Source organism: Euleptes europaea, chromosome 17 (assembly GCF_029931775.1).
Source record: "Euleptes europaea isolate rEulEur1 chromosome 17, rEulEur1.hap1, whole genome shotgun sequence".
Classification (NCBI taxonomy): Eukaryota; Metazoa; Chordata; class Lepidosauria; order Squamata; family Sphaerodactylidae; genus Euleptes; species Euleptes europaea.
This window is the reverse complement of record NC_079328.1, coordinates 43,353,991-43,375,202: the sequence shown is the minus strand read 5'-3', so window position 1 is coordinate 43,375,202 and position 21,212 is coordinate 43,353,991. Positions and strand designations below refer to the sequence as shown.

General features: G+C 44.5%; 1 non-coding gene across 1 annotated transcript; it reads right to left on the bottom strand.

Annotated features, from left to right (window-relative positions):
* Positions 1-13,731: 13,731 nt before the first annotated feature.
* On the bottom strand, positions 13,732-13,803 carry TRNAG-GCC (transfer RNA glycine (anticodon GCC)). Its single transcript has one exon. It is a non-coding gene; the product is annotated as a tRNA-Gly (tRNA).
* Between the last annotated feature and the right edge of the window lie 7,409 nt (positions 13,804-21,212).

Genomic DNA, 21,212 nt, shown 5'->3' with positions numbered 1-21,212 from the left:
CCAGCTCAGGCTTACACTTAACACAAGTTTTGTCTTAGCATTTTTTGGTGTGTGTGTGCCGTCAAGTCACAGCCGACTTATGGTGTCCCCATAGGGTTTTCAAGGCAAGAGAAGTTCGTAGGTGGTTTGATATCCTGAGGCTATCCAGGTCATGGCTCGTCTTGTTTTAAGAATACTAGCCAGTAATTCCATTTTTTTAAAGCTGCTTTTCAGTGTTCAGGGGCTGTCCCCCCTTTTTACAGTTTAGAGTTTAGAAAGAAAAGCCTAGAGCCAGAAATGTGATTAATATTGTGAGATAATTTCTCTTTGTTTTAACAGCCTTTGTTTTTCCCCGTTTTTCTTTTGCACTACATTAAATGCCGTTTAATAAAGGAAGCAGATGAAAACATATTTCAGTGACTTTGTGACACCTCTCATTTACATCATAACACGTTAAAATATTACTAATATATGTGTGCGAGAGGCTTTCATTAACATGACAATGACTCTTAAATAGATTTTGCAAAAGCATTTTTTTTTAAAAAAAATATCTTTCACTGCATCTTAAACTTTTGCAATTGTGCTTTTATCAAAGCCAAGCTGGGTGTTTAGAGCTTACAAGCCTCATTGATAAGTGGACTCTTTACTAACCCCTCCAAAAATATGTAAAATAACTGGAACTGGGATTTTACCCTCCCCCTTCTTGGGAAAGCAGACTAGCATTGCCTGCTGGAGTCATTTTATCAGCACGAAACCAGTCTCATAAAGGTTTATTGAAATGAGCTCATTACATTTAATTTTTACCAGCTCTTGACAGATCCAGGTACTTTCAGAGTCTGCAAAAAAAAAAAAAGCACCTTACTGTTTACTCAAACCAATATCTACAGGTCTGTTGGTAAATACAGCATTACTTTATATTGGCAGCTGGCTCATTCCAACAGGCATGCAGCAATTTATTTTAAGAACATAAGAAAAGCCATGCTGGATCAGACTGAGGCCCATCAAGTCCAGCAGTCTGTTCACACAGTGGCCAACCAGGATACTCTAGGAAGCCCACAAACAAGACTTTGACTGAGGCAGCATTATCCTGCCTGTGTTCCACAGCAACTAATATAAGAGGCATGCTCATAAGAACATAAGCAAGGCCATGCTGGATCAGACCAAGGCCCATCAAGTCCAGCAGTCTGTTCACACAGTGGCCAACCAGGTGCCTCCAGGAAGTCCACAAACAAGACGACTGCAGCAGCATTATCCCGCCTGTGTTCCACAGCACCTAATATAATAGGCATGCTTCTCTGAGACTGTAGAGAATAGGTATGCATCTAGGGTTGCCAACCTCCAGGTACTAGCTGGTGATCACCTGCATGTCATCCATCTAAAGCAGAGAGGCACACTCTTCATGTTTTGAACAGGCGTTTGTCTAACAGCCGCATGAGGATTTCCTTCTGATTGATGAAACCTGCATAGGTGAAATGGTTGGAATAATGGAACCCCATCTCATGGAATCCAGTGGCATCTTCAGTGCACTTCATTGACTGTTGGAATTTGAAATTGGCATATTTTGCCTTACTAGTCTTTCACATCTGGACTTTTGTGCTGTCATTGTGGTATCCTATGTATTACTGGTGCACTGTTTGCAATAGAAAAAGCCTTGTATTTATTGTAATTTATTAGTGTATGTTACAATAGCAATATTGCACAATATAACCATAAAAATTCAATATTGACTTTTGCATAATCATTTGTTCAGTTATTAGTGCTATTCTTTGTAGAACCTCCAGGTACTAGCTGGAGAACACCTGCTATTACGACTGATCTCCAGCTGATAGAGATCAGTTCACCTGGAGAAAATGGCAGCTTTGGCAATTGGACTCCATGGCATTGAAGTCCCTCCCCAAACCCCACCCTCCTCAGGATGAGATCAGTTGTAATAGCAGGAGATCTCCAGCTACCGTGTTTCCCCGAAAATAAGACACTGTCTTATATTTATTTTTCCCCAAGAAGACACACTATGGCTTATTTTCAGGGGATGTCTTATTCCGAGGGGGAATCGGAACTGTCCTCCCTCTCAGCTCCTGTTCTCCCCTTACCACCCCCTTCCAGTACGCCCCCAGAGGCCCGGGCGCGCTGGTTGCAGGGCCTTTGAAGCAGCCGCGGGAGACTGCATCTGCTGAGCTAGTCTCCTCCTGGTCTTCCCCTCCCCAGCCCCGGGCGCGCTGGTTGCAGGGCCTTTGAAGCAGCCGCGGGAGACTGCATCTGCTCAGCTGGTCTCCTCCTGGTCTTCCCCACCCCAGCCCCGGGGTGTCTTATTTTCAGGGTATGGCTTATATTGCACAAATGCTTAGAAATGCTGCTACGGCTTATTTTATGGGTATGTCTTATTTTTGGGGAAACAGGGTATTACCTGGAGGTTGGCAACCCTACCCCCACCTCATAGAGTTGTAAAGATAAAATGGAGGAATGGAGAACACTGTATCTTCTTTGAGCTTTTGGGAGAAAAGATGAGGTGTAACATACAGTAACTGAAAATGGTTTGCAACAGGAGTGATAATCTTCAGCCATCTGTAACCGTGAAAGTGGTTTTGTGGGGATATCACTTCGTGATCCTTGCTATGAGAATGAAGTTTCCTGTTTTCATCTGTGAGATGTTGGAGCATGGTTAGTATCTCCCAAGCACATTTTGGGCGAAAACGCATGGTCGCTTTAGCCTCCTTTATTCCCTGTTTCAGCCAGGATTCAGCCAGGATTGAACACACGTTCGACGAAAATGCATGCGTTCAATCCTGGCTGAATCCTGGCTGAAACAGGGAATAAAGGAGGCTAAAGCGACCATGTGTTTTCGCCCATGGTCCAACGATGCGGTTGATGGCAACCCCCATCGCCACTCATTCGTCTACTCCCGAAGTATCCAGTGATATAAAAAACGATGTAAACGTGTTATCTCTAGGCTGAATGTAACTGATTCCGATATTAGTGTTGAGGAAATATACCTCGAGGTGGTGGAGTTCATTAAATGTGTAACTTCGTCAAAGCTACACAGTATAAGATATATATTTTTAACAGTGAACTGGTGTGAAAAGTGTTTATAATAGTAACTGGCTGACAACACTGGAAGTGAAAATTGCTATAGTTCTTTAATCTTTACACATTTCCAAGACTGATCATCATTTCCTCTGAATTCCAGAGTCTTGCGTGAATCATGCCCGAAGGGTACATATGTTTGAAATTAACAAGAAAATACATCCCAGAAATCCAATGTAAGATAGTCGGCGAAAGCTTTTGAAGTGCACCTACAGTTTAAGTTACATGATTGTGATGTCGAAACAAACAAAAATTAATTGGGTAGTGGGGGAAGAAAAATCAGACAGCTTTGTTACTGAACTTCAGGAGAGGAAAACACAAATTTTTAAAAACAGAATAATAAATTAAGTACTGAATTTTGAAAACTGGCTGGTTTAAGTCAAATATTCCCATTTTGATTTTTTTCCCCCAGTAGAATGTTTTCAGACATAACATTTGGGGGCATCCAACCATGTGTACAGGAAGCATGCGCTATCTCTGAGGCTCCCAATATGCCTAGTATTTATTTAATTTTATTTATTTACAAAATTTATAAAAATGTATATCCTGCCTTTCCACCCTTCCCCCTTACAAAGGCCACTAAAGCATCTGTTTAAAAAATACATGGTAAAATTACATTATAAAACCATTAAAATAACCCCCCTCCCAAAAATACCTCATTAAAATGACTTTTAAAAGAGTTAAAAGACAGAGTTACATATAAAACAGTTGAAATAAATAAAAAATATCAAAGGTCGGTTAGGAAGGAGGGATCATTGAGGGAACATCAAACGAAACAAAAAAGGTCTTCACCCACTGGTGGAAGATGGCAACAGAGGGGACAGACAAATTTCCCAGAAGAGAGAGTTTCCAGAGCTTTGGTGCCATGACCGAAAAGACCCTCTCCCAGGTTGCCACCTGCCTAGTCTCAGAAGGCGGGGCACCGGAAGCAGAGCTTCTGGAGATGACAATAGTGGTTGGTCAGGTTCATAAGGGAGTAGGCGGTCCTTCAGGCATGTCAGTCCAATCCCATACCAGGTTTTGAATGTCAAGACCAGCACCTTGAATTGTGCCCAGAAACAAACATGTCAACAATACAACAAATACATAATAAAAGGAAAATACTAGGTTAAAAACTGCTAGATTGATAATAAAAATACATAACAAAACTATGCTAAATTGATGCATACAGAGCAATAATAGCTACAAATTGCGGCGGTGTCCCATTCGGCCAAGGAGAACTTACAGCCATTAAAATCAACTCGAATGATCAGTTCTCTTAGCAACCACATTGGACCTTATTTTCTTTGCCGCCAGAGTGTACAGGGAGGTCCTATAGGAAACAAACCCATCAGAGCTCCGAGTTGGCATATACCTGAAGATTTTTGGGGCAGAGTCTGAGGAGGGTGGGGAACAGATGTCACCATCGGAATGACGGAAGAGAAACGGAAAACACGCGAAGTCCAACTGACACCACCTCTAGGTTGGTCGGCGTTTCGATGCTTCGTCAGCGAGTTGGTCTTCCTTTTATTTGATGTATAGGAACCAAGCAGGTCCTTTCTCCTTATACAGAGGCTTTTCGCCCTATCAAAATAAATGGGCAAATTCGCCCTTAAATATTATAAAACATAAAAGGAAGACCAACTTGCTGACGAAGCATCGAAACGCCGACCAACCTAGAGGTGGCGTCAGTTCCTGCAGGATTTCCTTCCCTGCCTCCAGGAGACTCCCATTTTCGGCACACATCTCCAGCCAGGAGATCCACATTGAGGAGCCACGATCCTCCTGGGCGTTCCAGCTCTTGAGCATCTCCGCTGCTTTTTTCCATCTCGGCATGGCTTTGCCGCTTCATGAGTACTTCAGCCCTTGGGGCTTTGTGTCTCCCCGTCCTTCTGGACTTTGCGCCCTCCTGGCCACGGGACATTTTTTTCTTTCCCTTTTGGACTTTTACTTTTGTGCCTGATGGTATATTGGGATTGTGTTCAGTTTTTTGTAACACTCTTCTAGATTATTTGTGTGTTACAATAACACCAATTTTTTTGTTATCCAAAGAGTCTTTGTTCATTATTATAGAGTGTAGAGAAGAAGAAGAAGAAGAAGAAGAAGAAGAAGAAGAAGAAGAAGAATTGGTTTTTATACCCCAATTAACTCTACCTTTAAGGAGTTTCAAACTGGTTAACAATCACCTTCCCCTCCCCACAACAGACACCTTGTGAGATAAGTGGGGCTGAGAGAGTTCTGAGAGGCTTGTGACTAGCCCAAGGTCACCCAGCAGGCTTCCTGTGTAGGAATGGGGAAACCAACCCGGTTCACCAGATTAGTGTCTGCCACTCATGTGGAGGAGTGGGAAATCAAACCCAGTTCTGCAGATTAGAGTCCACCACTCTTAACCACTACGCCATGCTGGCTTTCAGTGTGCTCTATGTGGGGCTACTCTTGAAAAGTGTTTGGAATGGTACAGAACGCTGCAGCCAGGAAATTGACTGGAGTGGGTTTTTCAAGTCAAGAGTCCCTGCCTGCTTCTGCGTCATGACTCTTTGGTGGAATTCTTTGGTGGTCTCCTATCCAAATATTAACCAGGGTTGACCCTACTTAACTTCTGAGATCTGACGAGATTGGGCTAGCTTGGACAAGCCAGGTGAGGGGCAAGATGGCTTACCAAATCAAATAAAAAATGCAAAATACAATAAAATCTACATTACCCCCTCCCCAATAATGCCAGCAGCATATACTCAGTTAAAATCACCAGGAGACAGAGATGGATTCTCCTTCACCTTCTCAGGTAGTCTGTTCCATAGGGAGGAAGTTATGATAGAAAGGGCATACATTCCAGTTGATGCCAGGCAGGCTACTATCAGTGGGGGCTACCTAGCAGGTGAGAACCTGAGGACCAGACCTGGAGCATGAGGACATGTGGGAAGAGATGTGTGGGCCCTAGGTCATGTCAACTTGCAACTGTAATTTGTAAGACATCTTGAACGACAAGGAAAGATGGGATATAAATATTTTACTCAAGTGATAAAAAATACAACACAGGTTCTGCCACTAACCTACTTCTCCTTACTTGGGTGTATGACCAGGGATATTTTAATTATGCAACTCACTGTTACTTGATTATCCTCTGGATTCAGTCTAGCTATATGACCTTTGTGTGTCCACCATGTGAAAATGAACTTTGGGGGCAAGTGAAGCTCATTTTGATAATCAGGTTGGATTTTTTAAGAAGAAGAGTTGGTTTTTATATGACGACTTTCTCTACCCCTTAAGGGAGAATCAAACCGGCTTACAATCATCTTCCCTCCCCCTCCCCACAACAGACACCCTGTGAGGTAGGCAGGACTGAATGAGCTCGAAGAGAGCTGTGACTAGCCCAAGGTCACCTGGCAGGCTTCATGTGGAGAAGCGGGGAAACAAATCCAGTTCACCAGATTAGCCTCTGCCACTCATGTGTGGAGGAGTGGGGAATCAAACCCGGTTCTCCAGATCAGACTCCACCGTTCCAAACCACCACTCTTAACCACTACACCACATGTCAATGAAAAAAAAATACATGTCCATGAAATAAATACATGTCCATGAAAAAAATATTTTGTTTTAATCATGCTCTTTGCAAAAAAAAAACAAAAAAAAAAACAAAAAACAAATAACCCTACAAAGCAAATTCATGTTCACTGATGATTCTATCTTTTCTCTAAATCTTCTGGCTAAACACGTTTAATGGTTGTTCGACATTTTTACGCTCAGCTAATCCTTATGGTAAATCTATTCACTTCCAATAAGGTATTTTATCAGGGCTAAATCCTTCCCCCATCCTGTCATATTACCTCTCTGGCAACTTTCCAAGGGGGTTCATAAAGGAAAATCGGAGGGGGAGGATGCTGTAGACCCATGCCGTGAAGGAAACCAGCTTGGTCCACTGAGGCCGGGCCGTCTTGAGAAAGGTTCATAACAAAGGAGACGCAGCCAGCACCGGTTTTCCCGTCCCGTCCCACCCCACCCCGCCCCACACTTCAAAACAAGCAAACAAAAAAAGAACATTTCACGATCTGCCCTCTCAAAGCTGGAAACTAATCCGAGGGAATTAGATAAAATTATCTATGTAAATTTTACGTGAAGATCTGAAAGGGCCATCTGTGATGTAAGTCGGTGGAGCGGTAACTGTGTACAGTAAAATTAATTTTATACATGGATTGTGTTGCCAGACACTGCTATAAGACCGTGTTTATGTAAGAAATAACAGACTTTCCCGTGAGGAGCCGTAAAGGTCTGGAGTGAGCCCTCGTAGGACGTGGAAGGCTCCGAGTCTTTGGTCCTTTGGCTCACAATGCACCTGAGGCGCATGTCTTCGTCTTTACAACCACCTACCCGGGCCCCTTGCGCCTCTTTTTTTTTTATTAAAAAAAATTAAATAAACACTACCTTACAGTGTCTGCTTGCAGTACAGCTGCTGTTCGAGGCCGGCTCGCAGTCACGTTTCTATTATAAAATTAGTTTTAAAGGGTGTTTAACATAACTATTTTTATTTACGTTAGGCCCAAAGTCACATAACGTCTTCAGTCACTTCTTCAGATTTGATTTTTTTTAAAAGCTGAATACTCCTTCCACAAGGAGTATTTCCTTTCTATAAGGAAAGAAAATAAAGTAACATAAAAGTGATTTAAAACAAAAACAAAAAACGGTAACTACATTTGTTTGCATTCATGGTTAGGATCCATCGGCATCGTCCCCGGGTACACCCCTGAGTCAAGTTATGGATCTATTCCTATGGTTGCCAACCTCCAGGTACTAGCTGGAGATCTCCCACTATTACAACTGATCTGCAGCGATAAGAGATGAGTTCCCCTGGAGAAAATGGCTGCTTTGGCAATTGGACTCCATGGCATTGAAGTTCCTCCCCTCCCCAAACCACGCGCTCCTCAGGCTCCGCCCTAAAAACCTCCAAATATTTCCCAACTCAGAGCTGGCAACTCTCCCTGTTCCAATGGCTCCATGTATGTTTCCCAAGTGCATGGGGTCTTGAAATAGATTGGAGCCATGGCTAGGGTTGCCAACCCTGGGTTGGGAAATTCCTGGCAATTTTGGTAGTGAATCCTGGGGAAGGTGGGGTTTGGGGAGGGGTGCCATAGAGTCCACCTTCCAAATCAGCCATTTTCTCCATCTGAACTGATCTCTTTCATCTGGAGAACGGTTGTAATTCCGGCCGATCTCCAGGCCCTTTGAGGCACCTGGAGGCTGCCAACCCCAGCCACAGCCTGTGGAAACAGCTCCAGGGGACCCACAGTTTATTCCTCTGGGAAATGGGTAGGGTTGCCAGCTCTGGATTGGGAAATACCTGGAGATTTTGGGGGTGGAGCCTGAGGAAGGTGGGGTTTGGAGAGGGGAGGGACTCCAATGCCATAGAGTCCACCTTCCAAAGCGGCCATTTTCACCAGATGAACTGATCTCTGTCAGCTGGAGGTCAGTTGTAATTGCATGAGATCTCCAGCTAGTACCCGGAGGTTGGCAACCCTAGTCTCCCTTCATTTCTGAGCCGTGTCCTTTATGGACACAGCAGTTTGCAGCATGGTGGGTAAGCAAGAGACATGTTACTTTAAGGAGAAAGCAGCTGTTGCTTTTTCATTGAAGGAACACAAGAGTTCAAGACTCAAACAAAAAGGTAAGTATTGCATGACTGATCACATCATTCTAGGGGTTACAGGTATGGCCTGGCAAACGGAGAGAGAGAGGGGAGGCAAGGATATACCGGGGGGGGGGGGGGAGGCTGGCACAATCAGTGTCCCTGACGTAATTACCACTTCTAATGTGAATCAGAAGTGATGTCATCAAGCTGCAACATGTGCCCAAAATTATGGGCGAATAGTACAACATCACCCTATGTGATGCCTTCACTTCCTGGTTGCACTGGAAGTGATGTCATTATGCCAGGATGCCAATTGTACACCCCATTTCTCTGGCCTTTCTTTCTTTCTTTCTTTCTTTCTTTCTTTCTTTCTTTCTTTCTTTCTTTCTTTCTTTCTTTCTTTCTTTCTTTCTTTCTTTCTTTCTTTCTTTCTTTCTTTCTTTCTTCACAGCTTATACCAATATGGGCCACAGAGGGATTTGATCCTAGTTTGATTTCCATTGCGGGATATACATAATGATACAATTTAGCTAAATATAGAAAGATCGTAAGAAATCAGAGAGTCTTGGCATGTATTTTGATTGCACATTTGGTGTTTGGCACAGTGTTTAATTCCCGCTGCTTCTCCTTCATGTTTCCTTTAATTCTAGAGCACATGGGTAGCTCTCATTCAGTTTAATTTTTTCATTGCTTCTCTGTTTTGTTTTGTTTTTTGCTTTCAGCTAAGAAAATGTAACATCCAAAATCATGTTAAGCATAGATTAGCCTATTTTTGCACCCCAAGAGGAGAAAGCATGAACGTAGTGATTTCTGATATGTAAAACCTGTTTGCAGTCAGAGAACAAGCAGAATGCTGAGAGAGCCTGAAGCCAAGAGCCAATTAATTGGAGAGCACTTAAAAAATTGTTCAGGAGTGGTTTCATTTTCCCCAAACGATTGGCCAAAGGCATTAGATTCAGGGGGAAATTGGAGTTTATGGCACCTTCCAGCATGCCTGTTGCTAATACTTTGCCACCCAGGTTTTCCCCAACATATACACCTGGCTATGATACTGGCCAAGGTTGGAAACCAAATGCTGGACCAGATGGACCCTTGGTCTAATCCAACAGGTTTCTCTCTTCCCTTGAACACATGAACACATGAAGCTGCCTTATACTGAATCAGACTCTCGGTCCATCAAAGCCAGTACTGTCTACTCAGACTGGCAGCGGCTCTCCAGGGTGTCAGGCAGGGGTTTTTCACATCGCCTATTTGCCTAGCCCCTTTAACTGGAGATGCTGGAGATTGAACCTGGGACCTTCTGCATGCCAAGCAGAGGCTCTACCACTCGGCTCCACCTTCTGCTGACTTTCCATTGCTTAGATCAACTGTGCTAGCTGAAGCATTTTTGAACTCTTGATGTCATTCCATATGATCCAGATTTCCCCATTTCCCAAAGGCAATCCCTATTTTCTGGTACTTGCCCTGATCAATGATTATCCCATTATTTTTACGTTAACATATGAACATGTGGAGATGTCATTGATCCATCGAACTTGGTATTCTCCACACTGACTGGCAGCTACCTAAGAAGGGGCTGTGGTTCAGTGAAAGAGCATCTGCTTGGCATGCAGAAGGTCCCAGGTTCAATCCCCGCTATCTCCACTTAAAAGGACTAGGCAAGTAGGTCATGTAGAAGGCCTCTGCCTGATACCCTAGAGAGCCGTTGCCGGTCTGAGTAGACAATACTGACTTTGATGGACCAAGAGTCTGATTCAGTATAAGGCAGCTTCATGTGTTTGTGTGTTCATGTGTTCAAATAAGATTGAACCTTAGATCACCTGCATCCATCCATGTGCTCTTCCATTGAGCTGTGGCCTAATAGCAAAAGTGTGAGCTCCCCTTCCTTTCTGATTTTGGCTTGTTTGGATATCGAACTCAAGACTTCTCACATCTGAAGTGAGACCCATGTCCCTGTGCCAAGAAGAAGAAGAAGAAGAAGAAGAGTTGGTTTTTATATGTTGACTTTCTCCACCACTTAAGGAAGAACCAAACTGGCTTATCATCCCTTCCCCTCCCCACAACAGACACCTTGTGAGGTAGATGGGGCTGAGAGTGTGACTAGCCCCAGGTCACCCAGCTGGCTTCGTGTGGAGGAGTGGGGAAATAAATCCAGTTCACTACGTTAGCGTCTGCCGTTCATGTGGAGGTACAGGGAATCAAACCCGGTTCTCCAGACCAGAGTCCACCGCTCCAAACCACCGCTCTTAACCACTACACCTTGCTGGCTCACTACTAGTAGAACAACCCTTCTGCCATTCAATTAATTTCCTAGTCCCTGCCATGCTGACATGAGAGAACGAACATAAAACATGCCTAATAATTGCATAATTATGACATCTGTTACTCTGCAGCACCTCTTAGTGGGAAATTAACTGAAGAAATAGCAGGTTCAAAGATGTGTTAACACTCTGGGAGCATATTTAATTGAAATATGAAGGGGGGGAAGTATAATGGAGATTAAATTAAGCTCTCAGATAATCATCTGACACATAGATAATTGAGCTGCTCTTCCCCGCGCCGATGAGCCCACCTAAGGCAAGCGAACGGGAAGCCAACACAGCGTCTTTTGCAAGTGTGAGGGAATGAACGAGCAGTCTTTCCATTGTCATTCATCGTGCATTTGTCGAGTTGGTAACGGGAAGAATCATTGGGGAAATAAAAAAGGATCTGAGATGACAAGATTTAGGTGGATTCGGGAACAACATGTCCTTCAGACTGAGAAATCAAAGGCTGCTTTGGTTGTTGTCCAGCAAACGGGAGAGGAGACAGTGACTGACTTGCATCCTGCAAAATCGAAAGGAGGCCCAGGGGTCCAGAGAAGGGAAGTTGAGGGGGCAACTAACCAGAGATTCAACAAGTGTGAGGAACCTCAATGCTCATATTGCCTAAGATTAGTAGACAAACAATGTCCTGCCCATCTGAACTTTCACCTTGGACCTTCAAGATTCCACCACGTCTCGTTTAGCCCCTAGTCTCCACATGAAATAGAGTTGTTAGCAGGATCTGTTAGTACCAAAACCAGTAAATTCAGTACCCAACAGAGGGGAATTAAGTTCTTTCCCAATACTTCTGGTTTCCCAGTATGTCTGATTAAGGTTGCCAGGTACCTCCTAGCAACTGACAGGGGGTGGGGAAAACTTACTGGCAGCCGAGGAAGACCTAGGCTGCTGGCAGTGCGACTGCATCACTTCTGGTGTGCACTGGGAGTGATGCCATCACCAGTGATGCAAGAACGCTATGGTGTTTGGGCAAAAACTCTAGAAGCCATTGTTACCATAGCATTTTTGCCTAAATACCAGAGCACCCTGTGTCACCATCGATAAACCCAAATAGAAAATAAACCCAAAATTAGCAGTTTGGGTAATATTCGGGTTTTGGTTTTACTGAATACCAAAACCTGGGAATAAAGCCAAAACCGGATAGCCAGTCACCAAATCAGCTGAATAGGTATTCAGCTTGGCTTTGGCTTTTCCCTACGTGAATTTTTCTAATGAGCTCCGGGGGAGCATTTTTGGAGGTAGAGTTCCTAAATATTCAGGGTGGCTTCAAGGTACTCTCCTTGTATGAACCCTGAAGTTTGGTGAAGATTGGGTCAGGGGGTCCAATTTTATGGGGCCCGGAAGGGGTCTCCCCCCTTCTCCATAGAGAAGCATTGTAAAATTTACCATACTTCTCTACGGAGGAGAGGGTAACCCCTTCCAGACCCCATAAAATTGGACCCCCTGTTCCAAACTTTACCAAACCTTGGGGTTCATGCAAGGATAATCTTGTGAAGGTATGCTGAGAATTTGGTGACTCTGCCTCTAAAAATGCCCCCACAGGAGCTTCGAAAAAATCCCCATAGACTATAATTAGGGTTGCCAGGTCCCTCTTTGCCACCAGCGGGAGATTTTTGGGGCGGAGCCTGAGGAGGGCAGGGTTTGGGGAGGGGAGGGACTTCAATGCCATAGAGTACAATTGCCAAAGTGGCCATTTTTCTCCAGGTGATCTGATCTCTATCGGCTGGAGATCAGTTGAATTAGCAGGAGATCTCCTGCTACTACCTCCCGCCAGTGGCTAAGAGGGACCTGGCAACCCTCACTAGTACATTTTACCCCACTCTTTTGCCAAGGAGCTCAGGGCAGTATATGGGGCTGCATTACATCATATCTGTTGTATTACATCATATGCCAATAAAGGTAATTGTATTGTATATGGGGTTCTTCCTTCCCTGTTTCATTCTTACAACAACCCTGTGAGGTGGGTTAGGCTGACAGACAGTTTTGGGCCCATGGTCACCCAGAGCGTTTCATGGCAGAGTAGAGAACTGACCTTGGGTTTCCCAGATGATGATGAAGAAGAGTTGGTGTTTATATGCCAATTTTCTCTGCCTTTTAAGGAGAATCCAACAGGCTTACAATCGCTTCCCTTCCTCTCCTCAAAACTGACACCTTGTGAGGTAGGTGGGGCTGAAAGAGTTTGGAGAGAACTGTGAATAGCCCAAGGTCACCCAGCTGGCTTCATGTGCAGGAGTGGGGAAACCCTGCTCTCCAGATCAGAGACCACCGCTCTTAACCACTACACCACATTGCCTCCCAATCCAGCACTCTAATCGCTTCATCACACTGGAAATACCAGGGATCAAACCTGGAATCTTGTACAAGGAAAGCAAATGCTTTACCACTGCACACCACAGCAGAAATGTACTTGTGTTTTGAGGTCTCCGTGTGATCATACACAGGTCCGAGTTTCCTGTGCTGCCGCAGAGGGATTCCCAGGCCCGACACTCTGAAAGTATCTAGCAAACAGGATTTCAGGCAAGTTATGTTTCTGTGAAATATATCATCAGTAACTAACGTTTTTCACATGGCAGTTGTAAAAATGGCAAACGTTAATGTACTTTGCAGAATGAGCACATGAAGCTGCCTTCTACTGAATCAGACCCTTGGTCCATCAAAGTCAGTACTGTCTAGTCTACTCAGACCGGCAGCAGCTCTCCGGGGTCTCAGGCAGAGGTCTTTTACAACACCTACTTGCCTAGTCCCTTTAACTGGAGATGCCGGGGATTGAACCAGGGACCTTCTGCATGGCAAGCAGAGGCTCTACCACTGAGCCACAGCCCCTCTCCATGATTCTCCAGGGTCTCAGGCAGAGGTCTTTCACATCACCTACTTGCCTGGTCCCTTTAACTGGAGATGCCGGGGATTGAACCTGGGACCTTCTGCATGGCAAGCAGAGGCTCTGCCACTGAGCCACAGCCCATTGCTCTTGGACAAAGCTCTAGCCGCCGCCACAGCAACAGAATCTTCACTGTGTGGCCGAAGGGAAGATGCAGCAGCCATTTTGTGGCAGGCTACGCCTCCTGCAGCAGCCATTTTGTGGCAGCCATTTTGTGGCTGCACCCACCACCCTGTGTCAGAGTTCCAAAGGTGCCTCCAGGTTCAAAGAGCTTAGGGATCCATGGGGTAGAGGATCACTGATGGAGTGCAAGCTTTGCATGCAGAACAGGTAAACATTGGTGTCTGGGCTCCGCATAGGGTTGCCAACTGCCAGGTAGTAGCAGGAGATCTCCTGCTAATTCAACTGATCTCCAGCCGATAGAGATCAGATCACCTGGAGAAAAATGGCCGCTTTGGCAATTGGACTCGATGGCATTGAAGTCCCTCTCCTCCCCAAACCCTGCCCTCTTCAGGCTCCGCCGCCAAAATCTTCCGCTGGTTGCAAAGAGGGACCTGGCAACCCTAGCTCTGCAGTTAAAAGAACACAAGGAGCTGGCACTAGGAACGTCTTTGGGTGCCTCAGATTCTGGAGATCCCAGCTGTTAGGGTTGCACCTGGTGATCTCCTGCTGTTCCAATTGATCTCCAGGTGACAGAGATCAGTTCACCTGGAGAAAATGGCCACTGCGAAAGGTGGAGTCTATGGCGTTATACCCCATTGGAAATCCCTTCCCAAACTCCACCCTCCTCAGGCTCCACCTCCAAAATCTACAGGTGTTTCCCACCCTGGAGCTAGCAACCTTGTGTTGTGTGTTAAGTGGCGTCAAGTCGCTTCTGACTCATGGCGACCCTATCAATGAAAGTCCTCCAAAATGTCCTGTCTTTGACAGCCTTGCTCAGATCTTACAAATTGAGGGCCGTGGCTTCCTTTATAGAGTCAATCCATCTCTCTTTTCCTGCTGCCTTCAGCTTTTCCTAGCATGATTGTCTTTTCCAGTGACTCTTGTCTTCTCATAATGTGACCAAACTATGATAGCCTCAGTTTAGTCTAGCAACCCTACCAGCTGTAATGCAGGAATACCCAGACGTTTTTGTCTCTGAGACCCTGGATAGCTCCTGCTCCCCATCAGAGTAGTCCTGAGCTAGATGAAACAGAGTTTTGGCTGATTCTTATGAAATTTGCTGTTACTGTAGAATATTTCTGCAACATACATGGGAGAGGGTAGAGAAAAATATTGAGTGTGAATATGGAATTTATGAAAAGGCACTGAAGTTTAATTCCAAGAGGTTATTACACCTATAACTTCTGCATAGTGTTTCTCATTGATTAGAGATTAAACATCATTCTTTGTACTCTTCAAATTTGGATTTTTTTTTAATTAGGATGTCATTATTATGCAGATATCCCAAATGTTAAATTGATTTTTGAGACCTTTTGAAATAATAGCGCTGCTTCTGCAAAATGAAAATCATAATAGATTATTGACTTCTGTGTGGGCTTTGATCCAAGGGCACTTCCCCAATGTCAACATTCTCAATATCTTTAGTTTTATGCAAAGAGACACTCATAATTAGGCTTATATTAAAAGTTTGCCAACTATCGACTCACTTTTATTAACGACAATAACATAGCATTGATTATCCTTGAATTATAACTGCAAGCAACAGTGACTATTGCTGACATATTTAAACACAAAATAACTCGGTTATGTTGGGAATTAATATATCATGACTGTTATTATTCATGTGGAATAAACAGGGCAATGAACGAAATTGCTCCAAACAAACTACTGAGGGTTCTTGTAGGTTATCCGGGCTGTGTGACCGTGGTCACTGTCCTTCAGTGTTACTCCTCTGAAGATGTCTGCCACAGCTGCTGGCGAAACGTCAGGAAAGAAAATACCACGGTCACACAGCCCGGATAACCTACAAGAACCGATGAACTCTGACTGTGAAAGCCTTCGGCAATATTTTAAACTACTGTGGCTTCTTAATAGAAATTATAGTTAATTTCTAGAGATGAGAGCTGATTCAAAGGAGACTGTTGGAAAAAAAAAAACTTCAGAAACATTAAATCAAACTTTCCACATTCAGAGTCTAGGGTTGCCAGCTCTGACTTGGAAGATTCCTGGAAATTTGAGAGCAGTTTCTGGGGTGGGCCGATTTTGGGATGTGAACTCAGTGGGGATTTGATGTCACCCCAGGGCTTCTGTGGTTTCTAGCCTTTATGCCTAGGATTGCCAACCTCCAGGTACTAGCTGGAGATCTCCTGCCATTACATCTCCAGCCAATAGAGATCAGTTCACCCGGAGAAAATGGCCGCTTTGGCAATTGGCCATTTTCTCCAGGCTATCTCCAGCTAGTATCTGGAGGTTGGCAATCCTACCCCACTCCTACACATGAAACCAGCTGGGTGACCTTGGGCAAGTCACATTCTCCACCCCACCTACCTCACAGGGTGTCTGTTGTGGGGAGGGGAAGGGAAAGTGAGTATAAGCCGGTTTGAGTCTCCCTTAAGTGGTAGAGAAAGTCGGCATATAAAAGCCAAGTCGTCGTCGTCGTCTTCTTCTTCTTCTTCTTCTTCTTCTTCTTCTTCTTCTTCTTCTTCTTCTTCTTCTTCTTCTTCTTCTTCTTCTTCTTCTTCCTGGGGGTGAGGGATGCCCTACCCCACTGGGGGCTTGGCAACTTTAGTGGGCATAAATTTAAAAAGCCCCAGATGCATAAAAGCACATAAAATTGGGTTAGTCCTCACTGCATTGTTACTGGAAACGGCGGGAACAGTGCTCTGCAGTCCAGATCCAGGCTGCGATTCAGATTAGGCCGAATGAGAGGCGAGCTTTAACAAGTGGCCCTTCAGTGCCTCTAACCATTACACCCCACCAGCTTCCCTTAATGGTTGTGAGTAGGGCATGAATGATGTGTGACATCCTTTGAACGCCTTTCAAGGTTAAAGCAGGGGTGGCGTTCTGTTTTCAGCAAACATTTGCCCCAAACCCTTAACTTAATCTCTTGCTAAACCATTACTTAGGGATATTTGGCTCCCCTCCCCCATGGTACCCCAAGGGAGAAAGACCTTTCCCCTCAACCTTTGGGTGTTTTAGTGCCTGTCTGTGGCACACTCTTCTGTTTCCTTTTGTTAACGTCGCCCCTACACTTAGTTTCCTATGTTACATGAAGTCACTGTTTGTTTCCTGACTCCAGTCTGGCAAAGTCCTTTTATGTTTCTTCCAGACTGGGGCTAATACCAAACCCACGATCACTTTGAGCAACTGTTTGGAAGTCTTAGTTTACAGGACTCATTATAATCAAAATAAGGCTAAAGGGAAAGTCATAAAATCGCTCGGAGTCTCCACATTTGGAGGGTAAAATATTGGTCCACTGGGAGCTGGCTAAAGTCATTTCATACATTTTGCGATGGCAGAAGGAAGCCAACGAACATTTCTCAGCGACGGACACCCCAAGGCATTAAAATATAAGCCTCGCGCTTACTGTGCCTGTTTTCTCCTGGAAATGGAGAGGATTAAAATTGTCTTTTGGAGCGAGGTTGATACAGGGAACCGGAGGCCAAAAAAAAAGACACATACATGCGAATATGTATCCGCAGCCTTTAAGCAATTTTCTGTTTTTAACTTTAGATACAAGGCGAAAGTTCTTTTCAAAACTGTTTGGGATTCTTTGAAATCAGAAGCTACATTTCACCGAGAGTTATAAGGTTTGAATCATTCTTTCGACTGAATTGGTGGAAACGTTTCATCAATTCATATAAAAGAAATCATTTTTTTTTCTTTCCTCCTTAGTTTTTCTCCCCCCAGTTATTAATGTTCAGGCATTCACTTACAATTGCCACCGTTCAGTGAGTACAATGACAGAAAATTAATAATTCATAGCTTTTTGTCAGGGAGTGTGAAAAATGGGACATTTGTTCCCTCAAACAAGCATTGAAAAAGTACCATACGGAGTGTTTCAAAATTTAAAGCGTGAAGGTGGTTTTGTCTCTCTCTCTTCCCCACCCCCATTCCTTTAGATGCTGTTCCCTTTGCAAAAATGATGAGCTCTATATTCAGCCTGCAGAGATAACAAGTTTTCACATTTTTGGGATCACTGGCCATGAGTTCAGATGCTACATATCTTTGATGAATAGGGTTGCCAGGTCTAGGTTAGGAAACACCTGGAGATTTTGGAGGTGGAGCCTGTGGAGGGTGGGGTTTGGGGAGGGGAAGGACCTCAGCAGGATATAATGCCATACAGTGCACCTTCTAGAGAAGCTATTTTTCTCCAGGGGAACTCATCCCTGTCACCTGGAGATCAGTTGTAATAGCGGAAGATCTCCACCAACCACCTGGAGGGTGGCATCCCTATTGATGAAGATAGTGTCAGGTGGATAGTCATGTTGGTCTGCATTGGAAAAGCAAGTTTCGAGTCCATTCTTACTGACTAAAGGAGTTTTGACTCTGGAATAGAGTTGCCAACCTCCAGGTACTAGCTGGATATCTCCTGCTATTACAACTGATCTCCGCCCCAAAAACCTCCTGCCGGTGGCGAAGAAGGACCTGGCAACCCTGCTCTAAAAAGCTTACATCCTAGACATCTTGTTGGACATCAAGGCGCTAATGGACTTCAATCTTGCTCTACAACTCTTTGAAAATCATGGTCTTGTGAGGATACAAGTCAATTTACCGCCTTCTTGCCTTGAACCATCCACCCCTGTTGGTACTGATCACTTCCCTTTGTAAGATCCTCTAGGTCAAGACTTGTCCTTTCATTGTTAGTCTGAGAAGTATCATGCCTGTCAATGGTTTATTATTATTGTTTGTTAGAATTGGTCATATCCCTTGATAAACAAAATTCATCTGTTTTGGTAAGTTTGGTATAGATGCCTACTACTATGAAAATCATGTACATATGCTTGAAGAAATCATCTCATTTTTGCTAGGTAAGTCTTCAGGAGGCACCTGGAGATACTATGAATTACAGCTCATCTCCAGACTACAGAGATCAGTTCCCCTGGAGAAAATGGATACTTTGGAGGATGGACTCTATGGCATTTTACCCCACTGAGGTCCCTGTCCTCCCCACGCTCCATCCCCAAATCCCCAGGAGATTCCCAACCTGGATCTAGAAACCTTATCATCCCATACCCCACTGGTGGAGACCTGGCAACCCTATTTACTATCACCTTGTTGTTTGAATATGTGTCTCCTAATTTTCTTGCTCATTCTTGTAACAACCTGGTGCAAAGCTCAGCATTACTCTTGCTTGAGGAGTGGAAAATTGGGGATGAGAGGTAATGACAGACCGTGCATGGTTAAGCATGGTATAGTGGTTGAGAGCGGTGGACTCTAACCTGGAGAACTGGGTTTGATTCCCCCCTCCTCCACATGAAGCCAGCTGGGTGACCTTGGGCTAGTCACAGTTCTCTTAGAGCTCTCTCAGCCTCACCTACCTCACAAGGTGTCTGTTGTAGGGAGAAGAAGGGAAGGAGATTGTAAGTTGGTTTGATTCTCCCTTAAAAGGTAGAGGAAATTGGCATACAAAAACCAACTCCTCCTCCATTGTTGCAGTCTTGGGGTGGACATCAAGTTGGAGATCCATAGCTGCAAACAACATGTTTGCATTTGTCGGATCTGGGCTTAGCAACAGACTTTATACGAACATACCTCTGGGTAAGTTCCACTGAACTCAACACAGTCTTCATAGAAATGCAGAGCCTTGGGGTTAACAACTTGTCAAAAAAATGGAGCACCACTTCATACCTTTTTCAATGTCCCATTGATTTCAGTGGAAGACGGTTAAGCACTTTCTGAACCCTCCAGTTGACGCCAAGGGGACTTCAGAACACTGGACTGTCGCTGGATGAAGCCCATAGATTCGAAGTCCTTTTCTTTGTAGCATGTGTCAAAGGCATCAGTGGCTGTCATTAAAAAAAACAAAAACCAAACACACATAACACAAAGAAGAAAATCCCAATTGTTGAAGGAAAAATAATTGTTCAGGAAGTTGAGTTTTACTAAAACTAAATTTAAGTACTCAGAAACAGGAAGCCATTTAGCAGGGATGTTAGATCTTTCTAATGACTGGCTAACGAGAAACAGGCTGCCCTAATGCCCAGCCCCGAGCAATTACAAACGGCTTTCTTTCCAGACTTCATTAGAATATTTACTGCCATATGGATGGAAGACTTTTGACACTGTGGTCATAAAATTTATGGCAAACCCCTTTTCCCTGTCTTCGATCGGAGATGGAAAGCTCAGGACCGCAACCTGCCCGGCTTCGTTCATTAGAGGTCTTGGTGGCCAAAGACCCCCTCAATTTAGAATTCTCCGGTGGTCCAATCAATCTCCCTCAGATGCGCTTTGTGTCCTTTCTTCTGTTCTAAAGCCTGCAGCCGAAATTTTGCTTAAAGCGTATTTGAGTGTGTCTCCTCAGGTGAAACTTTCGAGGGAGGCCATGCGTGCTTTGACGAAACTACCAACCTTTATTTTTTAAGGTGGCATGGGAGGGATCATGCTTCGACCCACCCCTAGGTTGTTACCCGAATGTAAGAGAATTTCACTGCAGACTTTGAAGTTTCAGCCCCAGCAAAATGTTTCAGAAAGTTTGAAGAGCATTCCACAGATTCCCGGGCTTGCTTGCCTTCTCTGAGAAAGGGATGAGTCTTTAACCATCTTTATGGTTGTTTACGTCGTTGAGGGCCCAAATGACCAATAAGATGGAGGAGGAGGAGGAGGAGGAGGAGGAGGAAGAGTTGGTTTTTATACCTCACATTTCTCTACCTTTAAGGAGTCTAAAAGCAGCTTACAATCACCTTCCCTTCCTCTCCCCACAACAGACACCTTGTGAGGTAGGTGGGGCTGAGAGAGTTCTGAGGGAACTGTGACTGGCCCAAGGTCACCCAGCTAGCTTCATGTGGAGGAGCGGGGAAATCAACCCGGTTCATCAGATTAGAGTCTGCCACTCATGTGGAGTTGTGGGGACTCAAATCCAGTTCTTCAGAGTCCACCATATTTAACCACAACACCACACCGGCTCTCCAGAGAAGGGGTTGGATCCCAGAGATCCCTTCCGCTAACAGTGATGCCTTCCTCTGTCACAAGATGCCTTTTCCTGATTCAAGAGCCTGTTCAGAAGAGACTTTTGTGGTTCATTATGTCAGAGGAAGGCATTACAGTTGGTGGAACAGCTCTTTGGGAATCCAACCCAAATGTTTTGATAAACCCCTTTTACAAAAATCCCACAGAAATGGAATGGCCTGTTTAACACCTATCCTGTGTGTTCTCATTTTCTCACCACACTGTTCCTGCAAAAAAGAAGTCT